Here is a 23,254-nt window from a genome sequence, read left to right as displayed (position 1 = left end):
GACTTCTACGCACTCCCAGGGTCCGTGGAGGAGCGAGTTCAACACCACACGGCAGTGTTACACCGACTGGGGACCACCATGGATCAGGTGATGGCGACGATGGAGAGATGGGAGAGAGGTGGCCTTCCCACACCGTTATCAGCCACACCCCAACCAGTATCACTACCCTCTCCTTCATTGCCTGAGCACAGTGGGATTCGACTCGCCCTCCCGAGGGAGTATGATGGGACGGCGTCCGGGTGCCAGGGCTTCTTACTCCAGATGGACCTATACCTGGCGACCGTTCGACCGGCTCCTTCGGGGGGTGAGAGCGTGAACGCCCTCGTCTCCTGCCTCGCAGGTAAAGCCCTGGAGTGGGCCAGCGCGGTATGGAACGATCCTGACTCGGCGAGGGACCACTACCCAGAGTTCACCCGCCGCTTTCGGGCCGTGTTCGATCACCCACCTGAGGGTCGAGCGGCGGGTGAACGGCTGTTCCATCTGAGGCAGGAGAGGAGGAGTGCTCAGGACTTTGCTCTAGAGTTCCGGACGACAGGGCCTTGATCGATCACTATAGGTGTAGTTTGCGTGAGGACGTCCGTAGGGAGCTGGCCTGTAGAGACACCACCCTGTCCTTGGACCAATTGATTGACATGTCCATTCGGTTGGACAACTTGCTGGCGACCCGCGGACGTCCAGATCGGGCTCTGTCAGTTCCATCTCCCAGCTCCACCACTCCAACACCCATGGAGCTGGGAGGTGCTTCAGCGAGGGCGACCGGAGGAGGGGGCCTTTCCTGTGCCAGCTGTGGTCGCAGAGGGCACACTGCTGACCGGTGCTGGGGGGGTCCCCCCGGGAGTCGAGACGCCAGGCCGAGCACTGCCCGGACACCTCAGGTGAGTCGGCACCAGGCTCACCCAGAGCCCCCTGTTGGTCACATGTATGTATGGATTGTTTTTCCTGAATTTTCCCCTCTTTCCCGGCATAAGGCGCTAGTGGATTCAGGCGCGGCGGGGAATTTTATTGACCGCGGTTTAGCAAACAGGTTAGGGATTCCCCTTATTCAGCTGGACAAACCCTTCCCAGTGCACGCCTTAGATAGCTGACCATTAGGGTCAGGGCTAGTCAGGGGCCACGGCTCCACTGGGTATGGTTACGCAGGAGGGTCATGAGGAGAGAATTAGTCTCTTCCTCATTGATTCTCCTGCGTTTCCGGTGGTGTTGGGGATCCCCTGGTTGGCCCGTCACAACCCCAGGATTTCGTGGCAACAGAGGGCTCTACAGGGGTGGTCGGAGGAGTGCTCAGGCAGGTGTGTAGGAGTTTCCATCGGTGCTACAACGGTGGAGAGTCCAGACCAAGTCTCCACCGTGCACATTCCCTCAGAATATGCCGATTTGGCTATCGCCTTCTGTAAAAGAAGGCGACCCAATTACCACCTCATCGACGAGGGGATTGTGCGATAAATCTCCTGGTAGGCGCTGCACTTCCCAGGAGTCACGTGTATCCCCTGTCACAGGAGGAGACGGTGGCTATGGAGACATACATATCGGAATCTCTGGGGCAGGGGTTCATTCGGCCCTCCATCTCACCTGCCTCCTCGAGTTTCTTTTTTGTGAAGAAGAAGGAGGGTGGTCTGCGTCCGTGCATTGACTATAGAGGTCTAAATTCCATCACGGTGGGGTATAGTTACCCGCTACCTCTCATTGCCACGGCGATTGAGACATTTCACGGAGCACGGTTTTTCACAAAACTGGATCTCAGGAGTGCATATAACGTGTCGGAACTGTGTTTGTTCCTCCGTGCGTTTGCACGAGTTTCTGATTATTCGAGAGCGTAGTTTTGGGATTTTTGTCTGTGCCGTTTTGTATTGGTGGACTATATTATTAAACACGCTTCTCAGAAATATCTGCTCTCTCCTGCGCCTGACTCCTACACCTCTCACCAAGACGCATGTTATCACAGTTCTCCTATGGGGACAGCTGAAGAACGCTTTTGAAACCCTTTTTTCAAAGAGTGTAGTAACATACTAAGGAAGTGTAGCTCACTCTCACACAAACACACAGCACATAAAGTCATTTAGACAAACCCAGGACTGGACGGGGAAATTCACATGCAAGACATTCTGACTCAGACCCACAGGATGGGCAACATCTAAGCCTGTCTGCCTGTCTTTAGGGGGAATTATATTCACTGCAAAAATGTATTTGAATAGTAACTAAGACAAAAACAGTCTCTGAAGCGGAGAGGTTGTGTAAGACACACACACACTGTAATTATTGTTATCAAGTAAATTTCTCATGGAGTCTCTCTGACAGATAATTGCACCATATGCAAGAAACAACAGGTTGAGAGAGAGCGAGAGAAAGAGAGAAAGAGAAAGAGAGAGAATTAGCTGGATTTTACTGTGGTTTCAGATATTGAACAAAGCCTTTATCCAGACATTAAGAGGCTATAGTGTTGGTGAACTACAGTGTTGGTGAACTACAGTGTTGGTGTGTACTGTAGTGTTGGTGTGTACTGTAGTGTTGGTGAACTACAGTGTTGGTGTGTACTGTAGTGTTGGTGAACTACAGTGTTGGTGTGTACTGTAGTGTTGGTGAACTGTAGTGTTGGTGTGTACTGTAGTGTTGGTGTGTACTGTAGTGTTGGTGTGTACTGTAGTATTGGTGTGTACTGTAGTATTGGTGTGTACTGTAGTATTGGTGTGTACTGTAGTGTTGGTGTGTACTGTAGTATTGGTGTGTACTGTAGTGTTGGTGTGTACTGTAGTGTTGGTGTGTACTGTAGTGTTGGTGTGTACTGTAGTATTGGTGTGTACTGTAGTGTTGATGTACTGTAGTGTTGGTGTGTACTGTAGTGTTGGTGTACTGTAGTGTTGGGGTGAACTGTAGTGTTGGTGTGTACTGTAGTGTTGGTGTGTACTGTAGTGTTGGTGTGTACTGTAGTATTGGTGTGTACTGTAGTATTGGTGTGTACTGTAGTGTTGGTGTGTACTGTAGTGTTGGTGTGTACTGTAGTATTGGTGTACTTTAGTGTTGGTGTACTGTAGTGTTGGTGTACTGTAGTGTTGGGGTGAACTGTAGTGTTGGTGTGTACTGTAGTGTTGGTGTGTACTGTAGTGTTGGTGTGTACTGTGGTGTTGGTGTGTACTGTGGTGTGGTGTTTGGTGTACTGTGGTGTTGGTGTACTGTGGTGTTGGTGTACTGTGGTGTTGGTGTACTGTAGTGTTGGTGTACTGTAGTGTTGGTGTACTGGTGGTGTTGGTGTACTGTAGGGTTGGTGTACTGTAGGGTTGGTGTACTGTGGTGTTGGTGTAGTGTTGGTGTGTACTGTAGTGTTGGTGAACTGTAGTGTTGGTGTACTGTAGTGTTGGTGTGTACTGTAGTGTTGGTGTACTGTAGTGTTGGTGTACTGTAGTGTTGGTGAACTGTGGTGTTGGTGTGTACTGTAGTGTTGGTGTGTACTGTAGTGTTGGTGAACTGTAGTGTTGGTGTGTACTGTAGTGTTGGTGTACTGTAGTGTTGGTGTACTGTAGTGTTGGTGTGTACTGTAGTGTTGGTGTGTACTGTGGTGTTGGTGTGTACTGTAGTGTTGGTTGGTGTGTACTGTAGGGTTGGTGTACTGTAGGGTTGGTGTACTGTAGGGTTGGTGTGTACTGTAGGGTTGGTGTGTACTGTAGTGTTGGTGTGTACTGTAGTGTTGGTGTGTACTGTAGTGTTGTTGTGTACTGTAGTGTTGGTGTGTACTGTAGTGTTGGTGAACTGTAGTGTTGGTGTACTGTAGTGTTGGTGTACTGTAGTGTTGGTGCGTACTGTAGTGTTGGTGCGTACTGTAGTGTTGGTGCGTACTGTAGTGTTGGTGCGTACTGTAGTGTTGGTGCGTACTGTAGTGTTGGTGCGTACTGTAGTGTTGGTGCGTACTGTAGTGTTGGTGACGTACTGTAGTGTTGGTGGTGTTGGTGTGTACTGTAGTGTTGGTGACCTGTAGTGTTGGTGTGTACTGTAGTGTTGGTGACTGTAGTGTTGGTGACCTGTAGTGTTGGTACTGTAGTGTTGGTGTGTACTGTAGTGTTGGTGCGTACTGTAGTGTTGGTGCGTACTGTAGTGTTGGTGCTGTACTGTAGTGTTGGTGTACTGTAGTGTTGGTGTGTACTGTAGTGTTGGTGACCTGTAGTGTTGGTGTGTACTGTAGTGTTGGTGACCTGTAGTGTTGGTGACCTGTAGTGTTGGTGTGTACTGTAGTGTTGGTGTACTGTGGTGTTGGTGTACTGTGGTGTTGGTGCGTACTGTAGTGTTGGTGAACTGTAGTGTTGGTGTACTGTAGTGTTGGTGTACTGTGGTGTTGGTGTACTGTAGTGTTGGTGTGTACTGTGGTGTTGGTGTGTACTGTAGTGTTGGTGCGTACTGTAGTGTTGGTGTACTGTAGTGTTGGTGTACTGTAGTGTTGGTGTACTGTGGTGTTGGTGTACTGTGGTGTTGGTGTACTGTAGGGTTGGTGTACTGTAGGGTTGGTGTACTGTAGTATTGATGTGTACTGTAGTATTGATGTGTACTATAGTATTGATGTGTACTGTAGTATTGATGTGTACTGTAGTATTGATGTGTACTGTAGTGTTGGTGTACTGTAGTGTTGGTGTGCTGTAGTGTTGGTGTGCTGTAGTGTTGGTGTGCTGTAGTGTTGTGTGTACTGTAGTGTTGGTGCACTGTAGTGTTGGTGCACTGTAGTGTTGGTGCGTACTGTAGTGTTGGTGCGTACTGTAGTGTTGGTGCGTACTGTAGTGTTGGTGCGTACTGTAGTGTTGGTGTGTACTGTAGTGTTGGTGACCTGTAGTGTTGGTGGTGTACTGTAGTGTTGGTGACCTGTAGTGTTGGTGTGTACTGTAGTGTTGGTGTACTGTGGTGTTGGTGTACTGTGGTGTTGGTGCGTACTGTAGTGTTGGTGAACTGTAGTGTTGGTGTACTGTAGTGTTGGTGTACTGTGGTGTTGGTGTACTGTAGTGTTGGTGTGTACTGTGGTGTTGGTGTACTGTAGGGTTGGTGTACTGTAGGGTTGGTGTACTGTAGTATTGATGTGTACTGTAGTATTGATGTGTACTGTAGTATTGATGTGTACTGTAGTATTGATGTGTACTGTAGTGTCGGTGAACTGTAGTGTTGGTGTGTACTGTAGTGTTGGTGAACTGTAGTGTTGGTGTGTACTGTAGTGTTGGTGAACTGTAGTGTTGGTGTGTACTGTAGTGTTGGTGAACTGTAGTGTTGGTGTGTACTGTAGTGTTGGTGTGTACTGTAGTGTTGGTGAACTGTAGTGTTGGTGTGTACAGTAGTGTTGGTGTGTACAGTAGTGTTGGTGTGTACTGTAGTGTTGGTGTGTACAGTAGTGTTGGTGTGTACAGTAGTGTTGGTGTGTACTGTAGTGTTGGTGTGTACAGTAGTGTTGGTGTGTACAGTAGTGTTGGTGTATACTGTAGTGTTGGTGTGTACTGTGGTGTTGGTGTGTACTGTAGTGTTGGTGTACTGTAGTGTTGGTGTACTGTAGTGTTGGTGTGTACTGTATGCAGCACCATGCAGTGTGTGTAATAGTTCTATTCATGGAGCTGTTATTGTATCAAATGATCCATAAAGAGAGAACGAGTTTAGCCTGTCTGCTATAGGGGTCCCGCTGTCACCCTAACTCTGCAGGTATCACACACACACACACACACACACACACACACACACACACACACACACACACACACACACACACACACACACACACACACACACACACACACACACACACACACACACACACACACAGCAGGAGAAAAGAGCATTGTGTACCCTCTGACACCCCGACTCTTCCCTCTCTCTGAGACAGCTCAACTGAAGAGCTGGAGAGACACTGACGTTCACTAACAAAACAACTGATGGGATTCAGAGATAGAGTTACCACTAACTACTACACTATAAATAGTCAGTCAATCAAACACAGATTAGATCGACTACACTACTTTAATTAATCAGAGGGAGAAGAAATCCACGCCCTCTTTCTTTCATGGTTTCAGGAGACTGGATGGGGGATTGTGGACCGGGGGTGGTGGGTAAGTGGAATGGGAGGGGGTCGGTCTCCAGGACGGTTCCTGTGTTCCAGATCAAGGTGCTACTGTAACTGGAGAGAAACGTTCACATGTTGAACGGAGCTGATCGTCTGAAAGGGTCACGTCCTTTTCCCTTTGATCCTGTTTAATCACAGCCCCCATGCACTGGGTCTCCTAAACACACACACACACACACACACACACACACACACACACACACACACACACACACACACACACAGACCTGACTTCTGAGCTGAAATTAGCTTAATGTGCAAATCATCGTGGAGTGTGTGTGTGTGTGTGTGTGTGTGTGTGTGTGTGTGTGTGTGTGTGTGTGTGTGCGTGTGTGTTTAGGAGACCCAGTGGCGCTGCCGGGCTTTCAGGATAAAAGAAGAAAATGTAACTTTTTGTTTTGATAAAAAGCTTGTCTTCTGAACAGGAAGTGAGAGCTGCCAAACGACGCTGCCCCGAGCACCTCATTATCAGACTAAACGAACACACACGCACACACATACACACACACTCACCCTGATGCTTTCATCAGGCTCCAGCCACTTAAACCCCCGCGAGTCCCCTGCACCCCGTACACACCCACTTCCACACATACACACACCCACACATACACACACTCCCTACTCCCCTGGACTGGAATGCATCACTCTATTTCAAGAGCATCTCTCGCCCTTCTCTCGCTCTTTCTCTCTCCCTCCCTCACTCTTTCCTATCCCTCTCCCTCCCTCACTCTTTCCTATCCCTCTCCCTCCCTCACTCTTTCCTATCCCTCTAGCTCCCTCACCCTTCCCTATATCTCGCTCACCCTTCCCTATCCCTCTAGATCCCCCCTCTTTCTGATACCTCTAGCTCCATCTCACTCTCCCTTTGCTCTTTCCCACTTCCTCTCTCTCCCTCTCACTCATATTCTTCTCCCCATCTGTCCCCCACCTCTCCCTCTATTTGTCCCTCCTCTCTCCTTCTCTTCCTCCTTCCCTATCCCTCCCTCTCCTCCCTGCCGGGACATGTCTGTGTTGAAAGCCAACCTCAGTCTCCCCAGGCCCAAGGGTATTAATCTTCAAACGAGAGTTAATCTCACATAAACACACTGACAGTCATTATCTGTGTCATTAACGGCATGACAGACCCACACCTCGGGCACAAAGAACGACTTTCTGCAGACCGACACCTCGGGCACAAAGAAATACTTTATACAGACCTGCACCTCAGGCACAAAGAAATACTTTATATAGACCTACAAGTCTGGCACAATTAAATACTTTATATAGACCCACACCTCAGGCACAAATAAATACTTTATACAGACCTGCACCTCAGGCACAAATAAAAGCTTTATATAGACCTGTACCTCAGGCACAAAGAAATACTTTATATAGACCTGCACCTCAGGCACAAAGAAATACTTTATATAGACCCATACCTCAGGCACAAGGAAATACTTTATATAGACCCATACCTCAGGCACAAAGAAATACTTTATATAGATCTGCACCTCAGGCACCAAGAAATACTTTATATAGACCTACGCCTCAGGCACAAATAAATAATTTATATAGACCTACACCTCAGGCACAAATAAATACTTTATATAGACCTACACCTCAGGCACAAAGAAATACTTTATACAGACCTGTACCTCAGGCACAAAGAAATACTTTATACAGATCTGCACCTCAGGCACAAACAAAGGCTTTATATAGACCCACACCTCTGGCACAAAGAAATACTTTATATAGACCCATACCTCAGGCACAAAGAAATACTTTATACAGACCTGCACCTCAGGCAAAATAAATACTTTATATAGACCTACAAGTCTGGCACAAATAAATACTTTATATAGACCCACACCTCAGGCACAAATAAATACTTTATACAGACCTGCACCTCAGGCACAAATAAAAGCTTTATATAGACCTGTACCTCAGGCACAAAGAAATACTTTATATAGACCTGCACCTCAGGCACAAAGAAATACTTTATATAGACCCATACCTCAGGCACAAGGAAATACTTTATATAGATCTGCACCTCAGGCACCAAGAAATACTTTATATAGACCTACGCCTCAGGCACAAATAAATAATTTATATAGACCCATACACCTCAGGCACAAAGAAATACTTTATACAGACCTGCACCTCAGGCACCAAGAAATACTTTATATAGACCTACGCCTCAGGCACAAATAAATAATTTATATAGACCCATACCTCAGGCACAAGGAAATACTTTATATAGACCTATACCTCAGGCACAAAGAAATACTTTATATAGATCTGCACCTCAGGCACAAAGAAATACTTTATATAGACCTACGCCTCAGGCACAAATAAATAATTTATATAGACCTACACCTCAGGCACAAATAAATACTTTATATAGACCTACACCTCAGGCACAAAGAAATACTTTATACAGACCTGTACCTCAGGCACAAAGAAATACTTTATATAGACCCACACATCAGGCACAAAGAAATACTTTATACAGACCCATACCTCAGGCACAAAGAAATACTTTATATAGACCCATACCTCAGGCACAAAGAAATACTTTATACAGACCTGTACCTCAGGCACAAAGAAATACTTTATATAGACCCATACCTCAGGCACAAAGAAATACTTTATATAGACCCATACCTCAGGCACAAAGAAATACTTTATACAGACCTGTACCTCAGGCACAAAGAAATACTTTATACAGATCTGCACCTCAGGCACAAACAAAGGCTTTATATAGACCCACACCTCTGGCACAAAGAAATACTTTATATAGACCCATACCTCAGGCACAAAGAAATACTTTATACAGACCCACACCTCAGGCACAAAGAAATACTTTATATAGTCCTGCACCTCAGGCACAAAGAAATACTTTATACAGACCCACACCTCAGGCACAAAGAAATACTTTATACAGACCTACACCTCTGGCACAAAGAAATACTTTATACAGACCCATACCTCAGGCACAAAGAAATACTTTATATAGACCCATACCTCAGGCACAAAGAAATACTTTATACAGACCTGTACCTCAGGCACAAAGAAATACTTTATACAGATCTGCACCTCAGGCACAAAGAAATACTTTATATAGACCTGCACCTCAGGCACAAAGAAATACTTTATATAGACCCATACCTCAGGCACAAAGAAATACTTTATACAGACCTGTACCTCAGGCACAAAGAAATACTTTATATAGACGTAACACCTCAGGCACAAAGAAATACTTTATATAGACCCACACCTCGGGCACAAATAAAGACTTTATATAGACCCACACCTCAGGCACATAGAAATACTTTATATAGACCTGCACCTCAGGCACAAAGAAATACTTTATATAGACCCACACCTCAGGCACAAAGAAATACTTTATATAGACCTACACCTCAGGCACAAAGAAATACTTTATATAGACCTACACCTCAGGCACAAAGAAATACTTTATACAGATCTGCACCTCAGGCACAAATAAATACTTTATATAGACCTGCACCTCAGGCACAAAGAAATACTTTATATAGACCTACACCTCAGGCACAAAGAAATACTTTATATAGACCCACACCTCGGGCACAAAGAAATACTTTATATAGACGTAACACCTCAGGCACAAAGAAATACTTTATATAGACCCACACCTCGGGCACAAATAAAGACTTTATATAGACCCACACCTCAGGCACATAGAAATACTTTATATAGACCTGCACCTCAGGCACAAAGAAATACTTTATATAGACCCACACCTCAGGCACAAAGAAATACTTTATATAGACCCACACCTCAGGCACAAAGAAATACTTTATATAGACCCACACCTCGGGCACAAAGAAATACTTTATATAGACCCACACCTCAGGCACAAAGAAATACTTTATACAGACCTACACCTCAGGCACAAAGAAATACTTTATACAGACCCACACCTCAGGCACAAAGAAATACTTTATATAGACCTACACCTCAGGCACAAAGAAATACTTTCTATAGACCTGCACCTCAGGCACAAAGAAATACTTTATATAGACCTGCACCTCAGGCACAAAGAAATACTTTATATAGACCTGCACCTCAGGCATGGCTTATAAAACATAGACCGTACAGATTGCCTGGCACAGTAAAGCATTAGAAAGGAGAGACTCTCCTTAGGCATTGGTTTACAGAGCTCACTTTTACGGACGTGATGATACACTTTAAAAAGTGGGACGACGTTGTTGTTCATCTGAAGTGCTTTTACTGATTGGAATGAGTAAAATTACGCTTTGGTTAGTTCAACCTATTATTTTTTTAAATTACATTTTTATCTTTATTCTTATTTTTATTTTCTAGTTTGGGGAGGCTACATGCACAATAAATACATTCCCATACTTTAATAGTCAGCTTGAATCCACCCGTGGGCTGTCACTCAAAAATAAGATAGATCTATTTTTAAAGGTACACAAATACAACGCATTGATCCTCATGATCATAACCATATATTTAGTATGTACACTGAACAAAAATATAAATGCAACATGCAACAATTTCAAAGATTTTACTGAGTTACAGTTCATTTAAGAAAATCAGTCAATTGAAATATATTCAAAAGGCCCTAATCTATGGACTTCACATGACTGGGAATCTGTTGGTCACAGATACCTTTAAAAAAAATGAATTATGAATCAGAAAACCAGTCAGTATCTGGTGTGGCCACCATTTTCCACATGCAGCGCAACACATCTCCTCCACATAGAGTTGATCAGGCTGTTGGTTGTGGCCTGTGGAATGTTGTCCCACTCCTCTTCAATGGCTGTGCAAAGTTGCTGGATATTGGCGGGAACTGGAACATGCTGTCATACACATCGACCCAGAGCATCCCAAACATTGCCATAGATAACATGCAATTATGTTCGTTGTCTGTAGCTTATGCCTTCCCATACCATTCCTACGGTTAGATGGAGCATGCCAATGGCACGCTCCCTCAAAACTTGAGTATTCTGTGGCATTGTGCCACATGATAAAACTGCACATTTTAGAGTGGCCTTTTATTGTCCCCAGCACAAGGGGGACATTATGATCATGTTATGATCATGCTGTTTAATCAGCTTCTTGATATGCCACACCTGTCAGGTGGATGGATTATCTTGGCAAAGGACCAGTTGCGGATTTAGGTATTGGCAACATGGGAAGCCGCCCATGGCGGCATCTTGCCGGGGGTGGCTCGGGGTTCCCGCAAAAAAATACATATATATATATTAGAGGTCAACCGATTATGAGTTTTCAACGCTGATACCGATACCGATTATTGGAGGCCCAGAAAAAGCTGACACCGATTTATCGGCCGATTTTTATATATATATTTATAATAATGACAATTACAACAATACTGAATGAACACTATTATTTTAACTTACAGTTTTTTTGGATTGCTTACACACTAAAATTAAAAGTAGTACACTATTAGCAAAACCTTACACTCAAGAAGCAAAACATCAGCCCATATTTGCACAACTATAAGCACATTGTCAACCTCACACTTGTTGCAAAACTCTACACACAGTGATTTGCAAAACACTAAACACTTAACAATCATTACACACAAACATCTATCATGAAGTCACATCCTTGCAATACCAAAGCACTGACTGTCAAATTACCACACCGTCCAACCAATTGGTTCAACACAGTCATCAGGTGTGCAAACACTCGTTTGCTTACAGTTTTTTCCAATTGCTAACACACTAAAATGACATGCACAGCACAGTTATTTAAACTGACACACAGAGAGCAAAACCTCTTCTCAAGTCTCCAAAAGTCTAAACACATTTTCTGCTTTACACACATTTTGCAATTCAAAATGGCACTTTTTAAATGCACTGGACATAGTTCTCTGCATAAGACACAACAATCTGACATAAAGTCACATGTTGGCCATTTCAAAACACTGCCATTCAAAATCACACTACATGAGCTAATTGGCTACATGAGCTAATACATGTGCCACCTGGCCAAACACCTCAATGGTTAATTGTTACCACTTCAATCAGGAAGTAAGCACTATGAAAAGACCACCTTTTGTTTTACAACAACAATGGAAGCCGTTGCAGAGAGAGGAAGAGGAAGAGGGAGGGTGAGAATGAGAGGGGGAGGAAGAGTGAGAGGTATGGGTAGAGCTGGTAGAGAAGTTCATGGCCAAAGAAGACAACATCTTTCAAATGAAATCAGAGCAACCTTAGTTGATCATGTCATCAACCATGGGCTGACAATGTGAGAGGCTGGACAGAGAGTGCAGCCTAACTTGAGCCGTTTTACTGTCGCCTGTGTCATCCGGACATTTAGACTGGAGTACAGGTATGTAACCAACATTTCTTTCACACTATGTAGTACACCCCATGTCATAGTGTATCAGTTGGGTGACACCTGTTTACTTCATGAATGGCTGATGTCATACACTAACTGCACAAATTTCCTGCAGAATTTACTCTACTGTGGGGGAAATATCTTTAGGCTGCATTGTTCAAGCCTTATATTTTTGTTTTTCTAAAGGACTGAGAGACGCAACCATGGTAGAGGAAGGGGCCAAATGTTCACCGGGGTACAGGAAGCTAACATTGTAAACTTGGTTTTGGAAAAGAATGAAATCAGATTACGATAAATTCCAAGCCACATCATCCAAGACAACACCATATTCAACAACATTCAACGAGTCAGTCTGTCCACATTGGCTCGCATTCTCAAGCGAAACCAAATCAGAATGAAACAACTTTATAAGGTGCCATTTGAGAGAAACTTTCAAAGAAACCAAGAGGTCAGACGAGCATATGTGGATGTAAGTACAATATTGACTGCAGTACACTACACGCAACATTGTTTCCCAGTATACTGGATAACACCATATTGACTGCTTTTGTTCTTTGTTTTCAGGGAGTACTGGAAATGGATGCTCAATCCCACATGAGTTCATCTTTATAGATGATGCTGGGTTCAACCTAGCAGAGACTAGAAGAAGGGGGAGAAACGTCATTGGCCACAGAGCCATTATAGATGTTCCTGGCCAACGCGGTGGGAACATCACACTGTGCGCTGCCATCTCCAATACGCATGGTGTCCTCCACCATCATGCCAACCTTGGACCATACAACACAGCCCATATTCTCACATTTCTGGACAGACTCCACAACATTCTCATACCACCAGGGCATGTGAATGATGCAGATCATCAAAGAACCCGGTACGTTGTAGTATGGGACAACGTGAGCTTTCATCGTGCAGCCCCAGTCCAAAACTGGTTTGCTGACCACCCACCATTTCTCGTGTAATACCTCCCACCATACTCACCATTTCTGAACCCCATAGAAGAGTTATTTTCGGCACGGCGGTGGAAGGTATATGACCGGCAGCCCTTTGTGCGCAGGCCTCTTGTGCAGGCTATGGAAGAGGCATGTGATGAGATTGATGTGGGTGGGATTCAGGGATGGATAAGGCACTCAAGGCACTTCTTCCCTCGATGTCTGGCAAGGGAAGATATTGCCTGTGATGTGGACGAGGCGTTGTGGCCAGACCCAGCTGTGATGTGGACGAGGCGTTGTGGCCAGACCCAGCTGTGACGTGGACGAGGCGTTGTGGCCAGACCCAGCTGTGATGTGGACGAGGTGTTGTGGCCAGACCCAGCTGTGATGTGGACGAGGCGTTGTGGCCAGACCCAGCTGTGATGTGGACGAGGCGTTGTGGCCAGACCCAGCTGTGATGTGGACGAGGCGTTGTGGCCAGACCCAGCTGTGATGTGGACGAGGCGTGTGGCCAGACCCAGCTGTGATGTGGACGAGGCGTTGTGGCCAGATCCAGGTGTGATGTGGATGAGGCGGTGTGGCCAGACCCAGGTGTGACGTGGACGAGACCCAGCTGTGATGTGGACGAGGCGTTGTGGACAGACCCAGCTGTGACGTGGACGAGGCGTTGTGGACAGACCCAGCTGTGATGTGGACGAGGCGTTGTGGCCAGACCCAGGTGTGATGTGGATGCTGTGAGTGGACGTTGTGGCCAGACCCTGTGAGCTGTGATGTGGACGTGGAGGCGTTGTGGCCAGACCCAGCTGTGATGTGGACGAGGCGTTGTGGCCAGACCCAGCTGTGATGTGGACGAGGCGTTGTTGCCAGACCCAGCTGTGATGGGGACGAGGTGTTGTGGCCAGACCCTGCTGTGATGTGGACGAGGTGTTGCTGGATGTGGACCAGACCCAGCTGTGATGTGGACGAGGCGTTGTGGCCAGACCCAGCTGTGATGTGGACGAGGCGTTGTGACCAGACCCAGCTGTGATGTGGCCGTTGTGGCCAGACCCAGCTGTGATGTGGACGAGGTGTTGTGGCCAGACCCAGCTGTGATGTGGACGAGGCGTTGTGACCAGACCCAGCTGTGATGTGGACGAGGCGTTGTGACCAGACCCAGCTGTGCGGCAAGATGCTGCCTAATTATTTTTCTTGACTCTTTTTTTCTATATATTTTTTCTGCACATTTTTCTGCAATTTTCTTTTTCAGTTGACTGTTTTTTTGTGGCATATTTTTGTTCAGTCCAATGTAAATATATATGCTGTGCATATGTTGTACTGACTTGTTTGGTGAAAAATACAAAATAAATAAACTGTTTCAACAGCATGTGTGTGTATCTGCAAATACTTCTGTGCATCTGAAGATTTTCTACAATTTGAACTATTGTCGTATTATGGCAAAGCATACTAAAGATGGGAGTGCTTTTCATTATGCCCAACAGTGTGTAGTTGGTTAGACTAAAATCTGGTAATATGAATGAAGTGTGTGCCATTTCGTGCAAACGTTTGATTTTGATAATGCTTTATGTAGTTTTGGTTGCAGTGCTTCATTTTGCAGGATATATGAGGTATTTTGCAGTTTGGGTGTGTGGTTTTGTGAATTGTGTTAAGTATTTTGAGAAAACCAGCCTAGTTTGCAAAATTGTGTTTTAGCAATTGGGGAAAAACTGTAATTGTAGACACCAATCAGGTGTATAAGCACTATAAAAAGCAGCAGGTGAGTTCATCGGTCTTCAAGCACAATGGAAAGAGTCAGAGAAAGAGTAAGATGAGGAGGAGGAGGAGGACGACGAGGAGGAAGGGGAGGAAGAGGAAGACAAAAAGGTGCTCAAAGAGGACGATATCTGACAAATGATATCCGCACAACACTGGTTGACCACGTTGTCAACCACGGCCTGACGCTGAGGGAGGCTGGACTGCGAGTACAGCCAAATCTAAGCAGGTATACAGGGGCAAGTGTGATGAGAACATTTAGACTAAAATAGGTATTGTAAAAATATCATCATATCAAAAACATCTGCACGGTTTCAGTAACTGCTTACAGTACTGTATTCTATGCACTATCAGCACTTCTGTTACCTTTTCCTGTGAAATTACTGTACTATTGTATACAGTTTTTTTCTTCTACATAGGATTGAGGGTCAGGGACGACAAGGGGGAAGGCCTCCTATGTTCACAGAACAGCAAGAGAGGGAGATAGCATTGTTGGCCAAAACCATGTTTACTATAACACTCAAGCAGCTACAAGCTAACCTTGTCAATAACCACACCATTTTCAACGATATCCATCAGGTCTCAACATCAACACTGATACGCATCCTAAAAAAAAAACATATTCAAATGAAGCACATTTATCGAGTGCCTTCTGAGCGCAATTCCGAAAGGGTGAAACGACTGCGGCATGATTATGCAGAGGTATGTATTCATTTTAGCAGTGTGATCTTGCATACTGTCTCATAATCTTTTACTGTACTGTAATATGTATACTAGATCTACACTGAACTACACAATTTTGCCTGACACTGTTTTTCAGAGAGTTTTACGAATGGATGGAGAGGAGATCCAGCATGAGTTCATTTACGTAGATGAGGCTGGGTTCAACCTGACGAGAGCACGAAGGAGGGGAAGAAACATCATTGGCCACAGGGCTATAGTCAATGTCCCAGGGCAACGTGGGGGTAATATAACACTCTGTGCAGCCATTACACAGAATGGGGTCCTCCACCGCCATGCCCATATGGGCCCTTACAACACAGCACTCATACTTACATTCTTGGACCAATTGCACAACATAACAGCAGCAAATCAAATCGATCATATGCAATACATTGTTGTCTGGGACAATGTGTCTTTCCACCGCTCTGCTCTGGTTCAGAACTGGCTTCAGCAACATCCACATTTCACCGTCCTATATCTTCCACCATACTCTCCATTCCTCAACCCTATAGAAGAGTTTTTCTCGGCATGGCGGTGGAAGGTATATGATCTCCGTCTCCAGGCTGAGGTACCCCTCATCCAAGCCATGGAGGAGGCCTGTGACCAGATGGAGGTAGCAGCAATGCAAGGATGGATTCGTCATTCAAGATGTTTCTTTCCAAGGTGTCTTGCTAATGACAACATTGCCTGCGATGTTGATGAAATTCTCTGGCCAGATCCAGCTAGGCGAAGAGACAATGTCTAGTTATTTATTATTATTATTTTTTTTAACTTACAATACGTAAAGTGACGTTTGGTTACAGTATTGTGAATCTCCATGTCAACATTTTGGGCGTGTTGAGAAATGAGTTCAGTCTGCAACATTGGTCTTGTGTAGTGTTTGGTGAATTTACATTATATTTGTACTTTGTTGATAGTAGCCTACTCTAATCATAGGGAAGTAGAAATGCTAAAAGTGTTTTAGGTTTATCACAGCAGAGTGTAACTCGTGCAAACAGAGTATAGTAATGTGAAACGTGTGTGTTTCACATGGTAACAAAGTGTGGTTTTTAAAAAGAAGTGTATAGTTTTTACAAGAGTGTTTAATTTTGCAAAGGATATGTAGTGTTTTGCTAATTGTGTGTGTGGTTGTGCTAATTGTGTGTAGTGTTTTGCTAATTGTGTGTGTGGTTGTGCTAATTGTGTGTAGTGTTTTGAAAACACGGGCCCTGTTTTGAAAATCGTGCTTAAGCAATCAAAATAAACTGTAATATAATACATCAATAAAATCAATTTAGTCTCAAATAATAAACAATTTTGTTTAAATAATGCAAAAACAGTGTTGTAGAAGAAAGTAAAAGTGCAATATGTGCCATGTAAAAAAGCTAACGTTTTAGTTCCTTGCTCAGAACATGAGAACATATGAAAGCTGGTGGTTCCTTTTAACATGAGTCTTCAATATTCCCAGGTAAGAAGTTTTAGGTTGTAGTAATTATAGGAATTATAGGACTATTTCTCTCTATACCATTTGTATTTCATATACCTTTGACTATTGGATGTTCTTATAGGCACTATAGTATTGCCAGCCTGATCTCAGGAGTTGATAGGCTTGAAGGTATAAACAGCACAATGCTTGAAGCACAGCGAAGAGCTGCTGGCAAATGCAGGAAAGTGCTGTTTGAATGAATGCTTACGTGCCTGCTACTGCCTACCACCGCTCAGTCAGACTGCTCTATCAAATATCAAATCATAGACTTAATTATAATATAATAAACACACAGAAATACGAGCCTTAGGTCATTAATATGGTCAAATCCGGATAGTATCATTTCGAAAACAAAACGTTAATTCTCTCAGTAAAATACAGAACCGTTCCGTCTTTTATCTAATGGGTGGCATCCCTAAGTCTAAATATTGCTGTTACATTGCACAACCTTCAATGTAATGTCATAATTATGTACAATTCTGGCAAATTAATTACGGTCTTTGTTAGAAAGAAATGGTTTTCACACAGTTCGCAACGAGCCAGGCGGCCCAAACTGCTGCATATACCCTGACTCTGTTGCACAGAACGTAAGAGATGTGACACAATTTCCCTAGTTAAAAGAAATTCATGTTAGCAGGCAATATTAACAAAATATGCAGGTTCAAAAAATATACTTGTGTATTGATTTTAAGAAAGGCATTGATGTTCATGGTTAGGTACACATTGGTGCAACGACAGTGCTTTTTTTTGGCGAATGCGCTTGTTAAATCATCCCCCGTTTGGCGAAATAGGCTGTGATTCGATGATAAATTAACAGGCACCGCATTGATTATATGCAAAGCAGGACAAGCTAGATAAACTAGTAATATAATCAACCATGTGTAGTTAACTAGTGATTATGTTAAGATTGAATGTTTTTTATAAAAATAAGTTTAATGCTAGCTAGCACCTTACCTTGGCTCCTTGCTGCACTCGCATGACAGGTAGCCATGCCGCTTAATCGATCAACCTCATATACATATATATATAAAATATATATATATATATATATATATTTTTTTTATATATATATTTTTTTATCGGAATGGTGACATTTGCGCGATTGGTTTTCTATTGCTCATTTGCATGAAGGTGGGGTTCGCCCAAGCTAGAACCGCCACTGCAAAGGACACTAAATGCTCACCAACAGGGATGTAAATACATTTGTGCAGAAATAAGCTTTTTATGCGAATGGAACATTTCTGGGACCTTTTATTTCAGCTCATGAAACATGGGACCAACACTTTACATGTTGAGTTTATATTTTTGATTTATATAATTATTTTCTTTTTTTTATAAAAGCTCCTAAATTGCTTTCAACACCTCATGCTGGAGGCGTGGCCTATTGCGGGCGTGGTCTTCCATTGTTATTTTTCTCAATCATAGTCTACTAGACTACTAACGTCAGTAGTAGGCTATGCTTTGGAAGGGGAGGGACAGGTAGCCTACACACGCACAAAATAACAGATCTCTTCTGGAACACTATACACGCACAAAATAACAGATCTCTTCTGGAACACTATACACGCACAAAATAACAGATCTCTTCTGGAACACTATACACGCACAAAATAACAGATCTCTTCTGGAACACTATACACGCACAAAATAACAGATCTCTTCTGGAACACTATACACTCACAAAATAACAGATCTCTTCTGGAACACTATACACGCACAAAATAACAGATCTCTTCTGGAACACTATACACTCACAAAATAACAGATCTCTTCTGGAACACTATACACTCACAAAATAACAGATCTCTTCTGGAACACTATACACTCACAAAATAACAGATCTCTTCTGGAACACTATACACGCACAAAATAACAGATCTCTTCTGGAACAGTATACACGCACAAAATAACAGATCTCTTCCGGAACACTATAGATCACTTTCGTTCCCGGTTCTGATTCTGTCCCTTGAAAAATGTCATTGTTTTCTGGTTCTGTTCACTAAACCTGTTCCTCTCTCTCTCTCTCTTCTCCCTCTAACATCCCTCCCTCCTCCTACCTCTTTATCTCTCTCTCTATCTGTCGCTCTCTCAATAACCATCACTAATTAGCAGTATGGAGCAGGTTGAGCAGCTGCATTTATCAGTACCATGTTGATTGAAGGTGATTTAGCATTCTAGTAACATCCTGGCACACAGTTTAATTCGGGATGTATCTCACCCTCCAATGAACAATGTAAAACACTTTGAGCATTTTATACTGCATTAGTTATTTGCAACAATTCCATTACAGCAGTAAATCAGAGTGAATAGTAGCCAGCGTATACTTCATCTGATCTAACAGTTACAATTATCTCTAACTATTAACTGTTATTAAGTCATTAGTGACCCTGTCAGGGTTGTCAGTGTTGGTATTCAGACAGACTAATCTATTGGAAAGTCCCCCTAGAGACGCAGCAGGGGCAATCATCTACACACACACCCACACACTAGTCGTAGGTAGGCGCCAAAACGACAGCCTTATTTAGATGTAGCGGAGAGCAAGGTAAAAAGCATCGTCCTAGTAGTGTTAGGATGGGGTTTTATCCCTCTGTCTCTCTCTCGCTCTCTCACTCCCTCTCGCTATCACTCTTTCTCTCTCCATCTCTCCTTCCCTCTCTCTCTCTCTCTCTGACAATGATTGACAGATGTGGAGCAATAGATATAGAACCTGATATATTGTCTATGTGTGGAGCTCTCTGTGTCTTTGTCAGAACAGGGTGACAGCTATGAACTCTATAAGGCATGGTTTTGTTTTTTGCCTTAGCATTACACAGCTGATTCAGGAGCGAGTTTGGGAAACTGCTATAGGGAACACTGGGAAATATTCTACCAATACCACAGGATGAGACCGATACCCCATTCTTCCCCTAAAGTGATGAATGTTCAGACTGATCCTAGATATCCAGTCTAGTTTAACTTTCTACGTGATTCCTAATGTTCACACTTGTAGCAAAATATGTTTTGAAGTTGGTTCTGTAAACCTGGTAAACAGATTTGATTGAATAGTGCCCAAGGTTAGTTTAAAAAAGGTTTGCACCTCTCTGTTCCCCAATCCCCAACCCTCCCCATAACCAGAACCCTTATGATATCCCAAACTCCCTTCCTCTACATTAACCCTATCTCTCTCTAACCCTCACCCCAGTTCCCAGATCAGGAACTCAGATGGGATCTGTCACCTAAAGGATGTGACGGAAATGAATGTTTAACCCCGTAATGGATATTTACTGTGAGTCGATAATGACTCTGTCAGATTAGGAAATGGCTTCTCACTCTCATCAATCAGGAAGGAGATGCACTCAAGAACCCAACTAAATCCTTTCTCACATACACGTGCATATGTGCAAACACACACAAATAAACACACACACAAAAAAAACACACATACACACACACAGACACACACCATCCTGCTGCTTCCAGTTTGTTGGATGGAAAGTTCTATTGAAAACAAACACAGGTATCAAACATACATTGAAATGCACTCACACACTCACCAGCAGTTGGGAGAGAGAAAGGGATGGAAGGGATAGAGATAGATTCATCTAGTGAAAGACTACCCTCTTTTGGGCTCTTGTATGGTGCAGCGGTCTAAGGCACTGCATCTCAGTGCTAGAGGCGTCTCTACAGACCCTGGTTTGATTCCCGGCTGTATCACAACCAGCCGTGATTGGGAGTCCCATAGGGCGGTGCCCAATTCTCCCAGTGTCGTCTGGGTTAGGGTTTGGCTGGGGTAGGTTGTCATTGTAAATATGAATTTGTTCTTAACTGACTTGCCTAGTTTAATAAAGGTTAAATAAATAAATAGCTTCAGACGATTCATGGTGATAAAGCTCAAATCTGATTGTTTCCATGTTTTCTGAAAACTAAACTCCCAGACTTAAACAGGTTCATATTATCACAGGGTTGTACTGATACAACTGTGAGCGTGCATGTGTGTCTGGTGTAGTCTCTTCATCTTCTGATTGCTTTAATTACAGACTGATTGTCAGCTCCCCTCTCAGAGAGCAGGAAAAACAAATTCTTAACGCACATGAAAAGGAGACACCACACACACACGCACGCACACACCCACACACACACTTCAGCAGTTGCACTCAGTAGCCCCTTTGATTTCTATCTGACGGTGATCTGTCTTTCATCGTCTCCTCTCCCTGATCCCTCTCTCCTTCTTTACCTCCACTGGGGCAGAACGTCTCCCTCCATATCTCCTTCGTCTCTCTCTTTGTCTACTGAGTGTTAATACTGTATGTGGGCAGGGTAATTTACTGTGTCTCTTTGTCTCTCTAACACATTAGTAGGTGGGCAAAACTGTTTCTGTCTGCTTTTCTCTATTCCTTATTATTTAGCATGACAGCATAACGACGGACTCTCTGCCTGTCAGCCTATTTGTGTTTAGTGTAGAATGATTACGGCATCTGTAGCCTTGTTAAGAACCAAGCTTCCCTAGTTTGAGGCTGGCCTCTAGTGTGTAAGAGGACTCAGAGCAGTGGGTTATGGGACCTTGGGATTTGGTCTGATGGACTGACAACGTCTCTGTAGCCTTAAACAGCCAGCCATACAGAAGAAGAGAGAGAGAGAGCGAGCAGTGACCTCTCTGCCTCTACTCCGTCTTCTCTCATAATTACTACTGTAAGTTAATTGATGCATAGAACATACATTATCTATCTACACATCTACTGATAAGGAGTTCAACATCCTGTTTGATCTGAGGTCAAAATATTCAGGAACTCTTTCCTCCTGTGATGATAGCCTACAGTGGGAACTGAGATGAGCACAGTCACAGAAACTGCTTAAAAACTTGTTACATTTCAATATATATTAGGCTACATATTGTTTAAATATTATCTGGCATAATATTATACATTTCTGCCATGTATCTGGAGAAGGGATATTCACATCAGCTGATTGCATGTGTTTGTTTTACAGAAATCTGCATTCATTTGTAAACTGAATATATTAGGCCTGTTATATATAGTCCTAGACCTTCAAAAGAGCATACTGATTCAAAAAAAAAGTTATATAAAAAGGGTTTTAGCAGTATCACTGACATTCTGCAAAAAAAAAGTTTATTATGCATGATTTTTATATTTAAAAAATAAATAATCATATGCCTATGTTCTTAATATGACCAATATTGTGTGTTTTTTGTTATTAGGCTACTGCATCAGTAGGCTATATCCTTTCATCCACTTAATCCCGCGGCGCCACACTCGCTTTTGAAGATAATTTACATCTTCTTTCTCCCGTTTCTTCTTGTCTTTTTCCTTTCTAACTCAAACATGAAAGTCTGCGGCGGTGTGCTGGGGGCAGAGAGGGACAGAGGAGCAGAGACACAGAGAGAAAAAGGGATTGATTTCCACCGTGAGCGCTGCAGCAGTTGTTCAAAGCTCCAGACGTCAGAAAGCGGCAGGACTCAGCATGTCGAGGCCGGCCTAGGCTGCCTGTCTGCGCCCTGGACTTCCCCCAGGGCCCGGGGAGGGCGACAGCCAGGCGGCACCGTCAAAACAATTATGAGGAGAGCAAACTACACAAACCACACACTGGGACCAGGACCCGCCGCTGTCTCAGAACCCGTTGTCTCTCTCAGGAAGATGAGAGATGAACTATGATCCCATGCTCCCTTAATGTAACAATTACCTCGTAGATGGTAGGCTAGAGGTCTAATGGATTCAGTAATAGACCTGGTGTCCTAAACGTTCTTACTATGTAACCCTCCACTTAACGACCTATACATCCACTCACACACTGCGCTCTATTTCTACATGGTCCAGGCTACTATGAACTGCCATGTAAAAAAACAACCAACCTCCGGTTTGAAGCAATTACTTGATTATCAAATCTTTAAAGCAGAAAAACATGCCTATTTAAAACTGGAGAACATTTCGATGTCGTCCATTTGCCAAACTTATCTGACAATTG

General features: G+C 43.7%; 1 protein-coding gene across 1 annotated transcript in view; it reads right to left on the bottom strand.

Moving 5' to 3' along the window:
* Nucleotides 1–23,254, bottom strand: part of LOC112239834 (tumor necrosis factor receptor superfamily member EDAR-like) — a 51,174-nt gene that overhangs the window by 27,493 nt on the left and 427 nt on the right. The gene's annotated exons all lie outside the window — the stretch shown is intronic.

The sequence above is a fragment of the Oncorhynchus tshawytscha genome, linkage group LG03 (genome assembly GCF_018296145.1).
Source record: "Oncorhynchus tshawytscha isolate Ot180627B linkage group LG03, Otsh_v2.0, whole genome shotgun sequence".
NCBI lineage: Eukaryota > Metazoa > Chordata > Actinopteri > Salmoniformes > Salmonidae > Oncorhynchus > Oncorhynchus tshawytscha.
The sequence above is the reverse complement of the archived record's forward strand: the minus strand, read 5'-3'. Positions and strand labels throughout refer to the sequence as shown.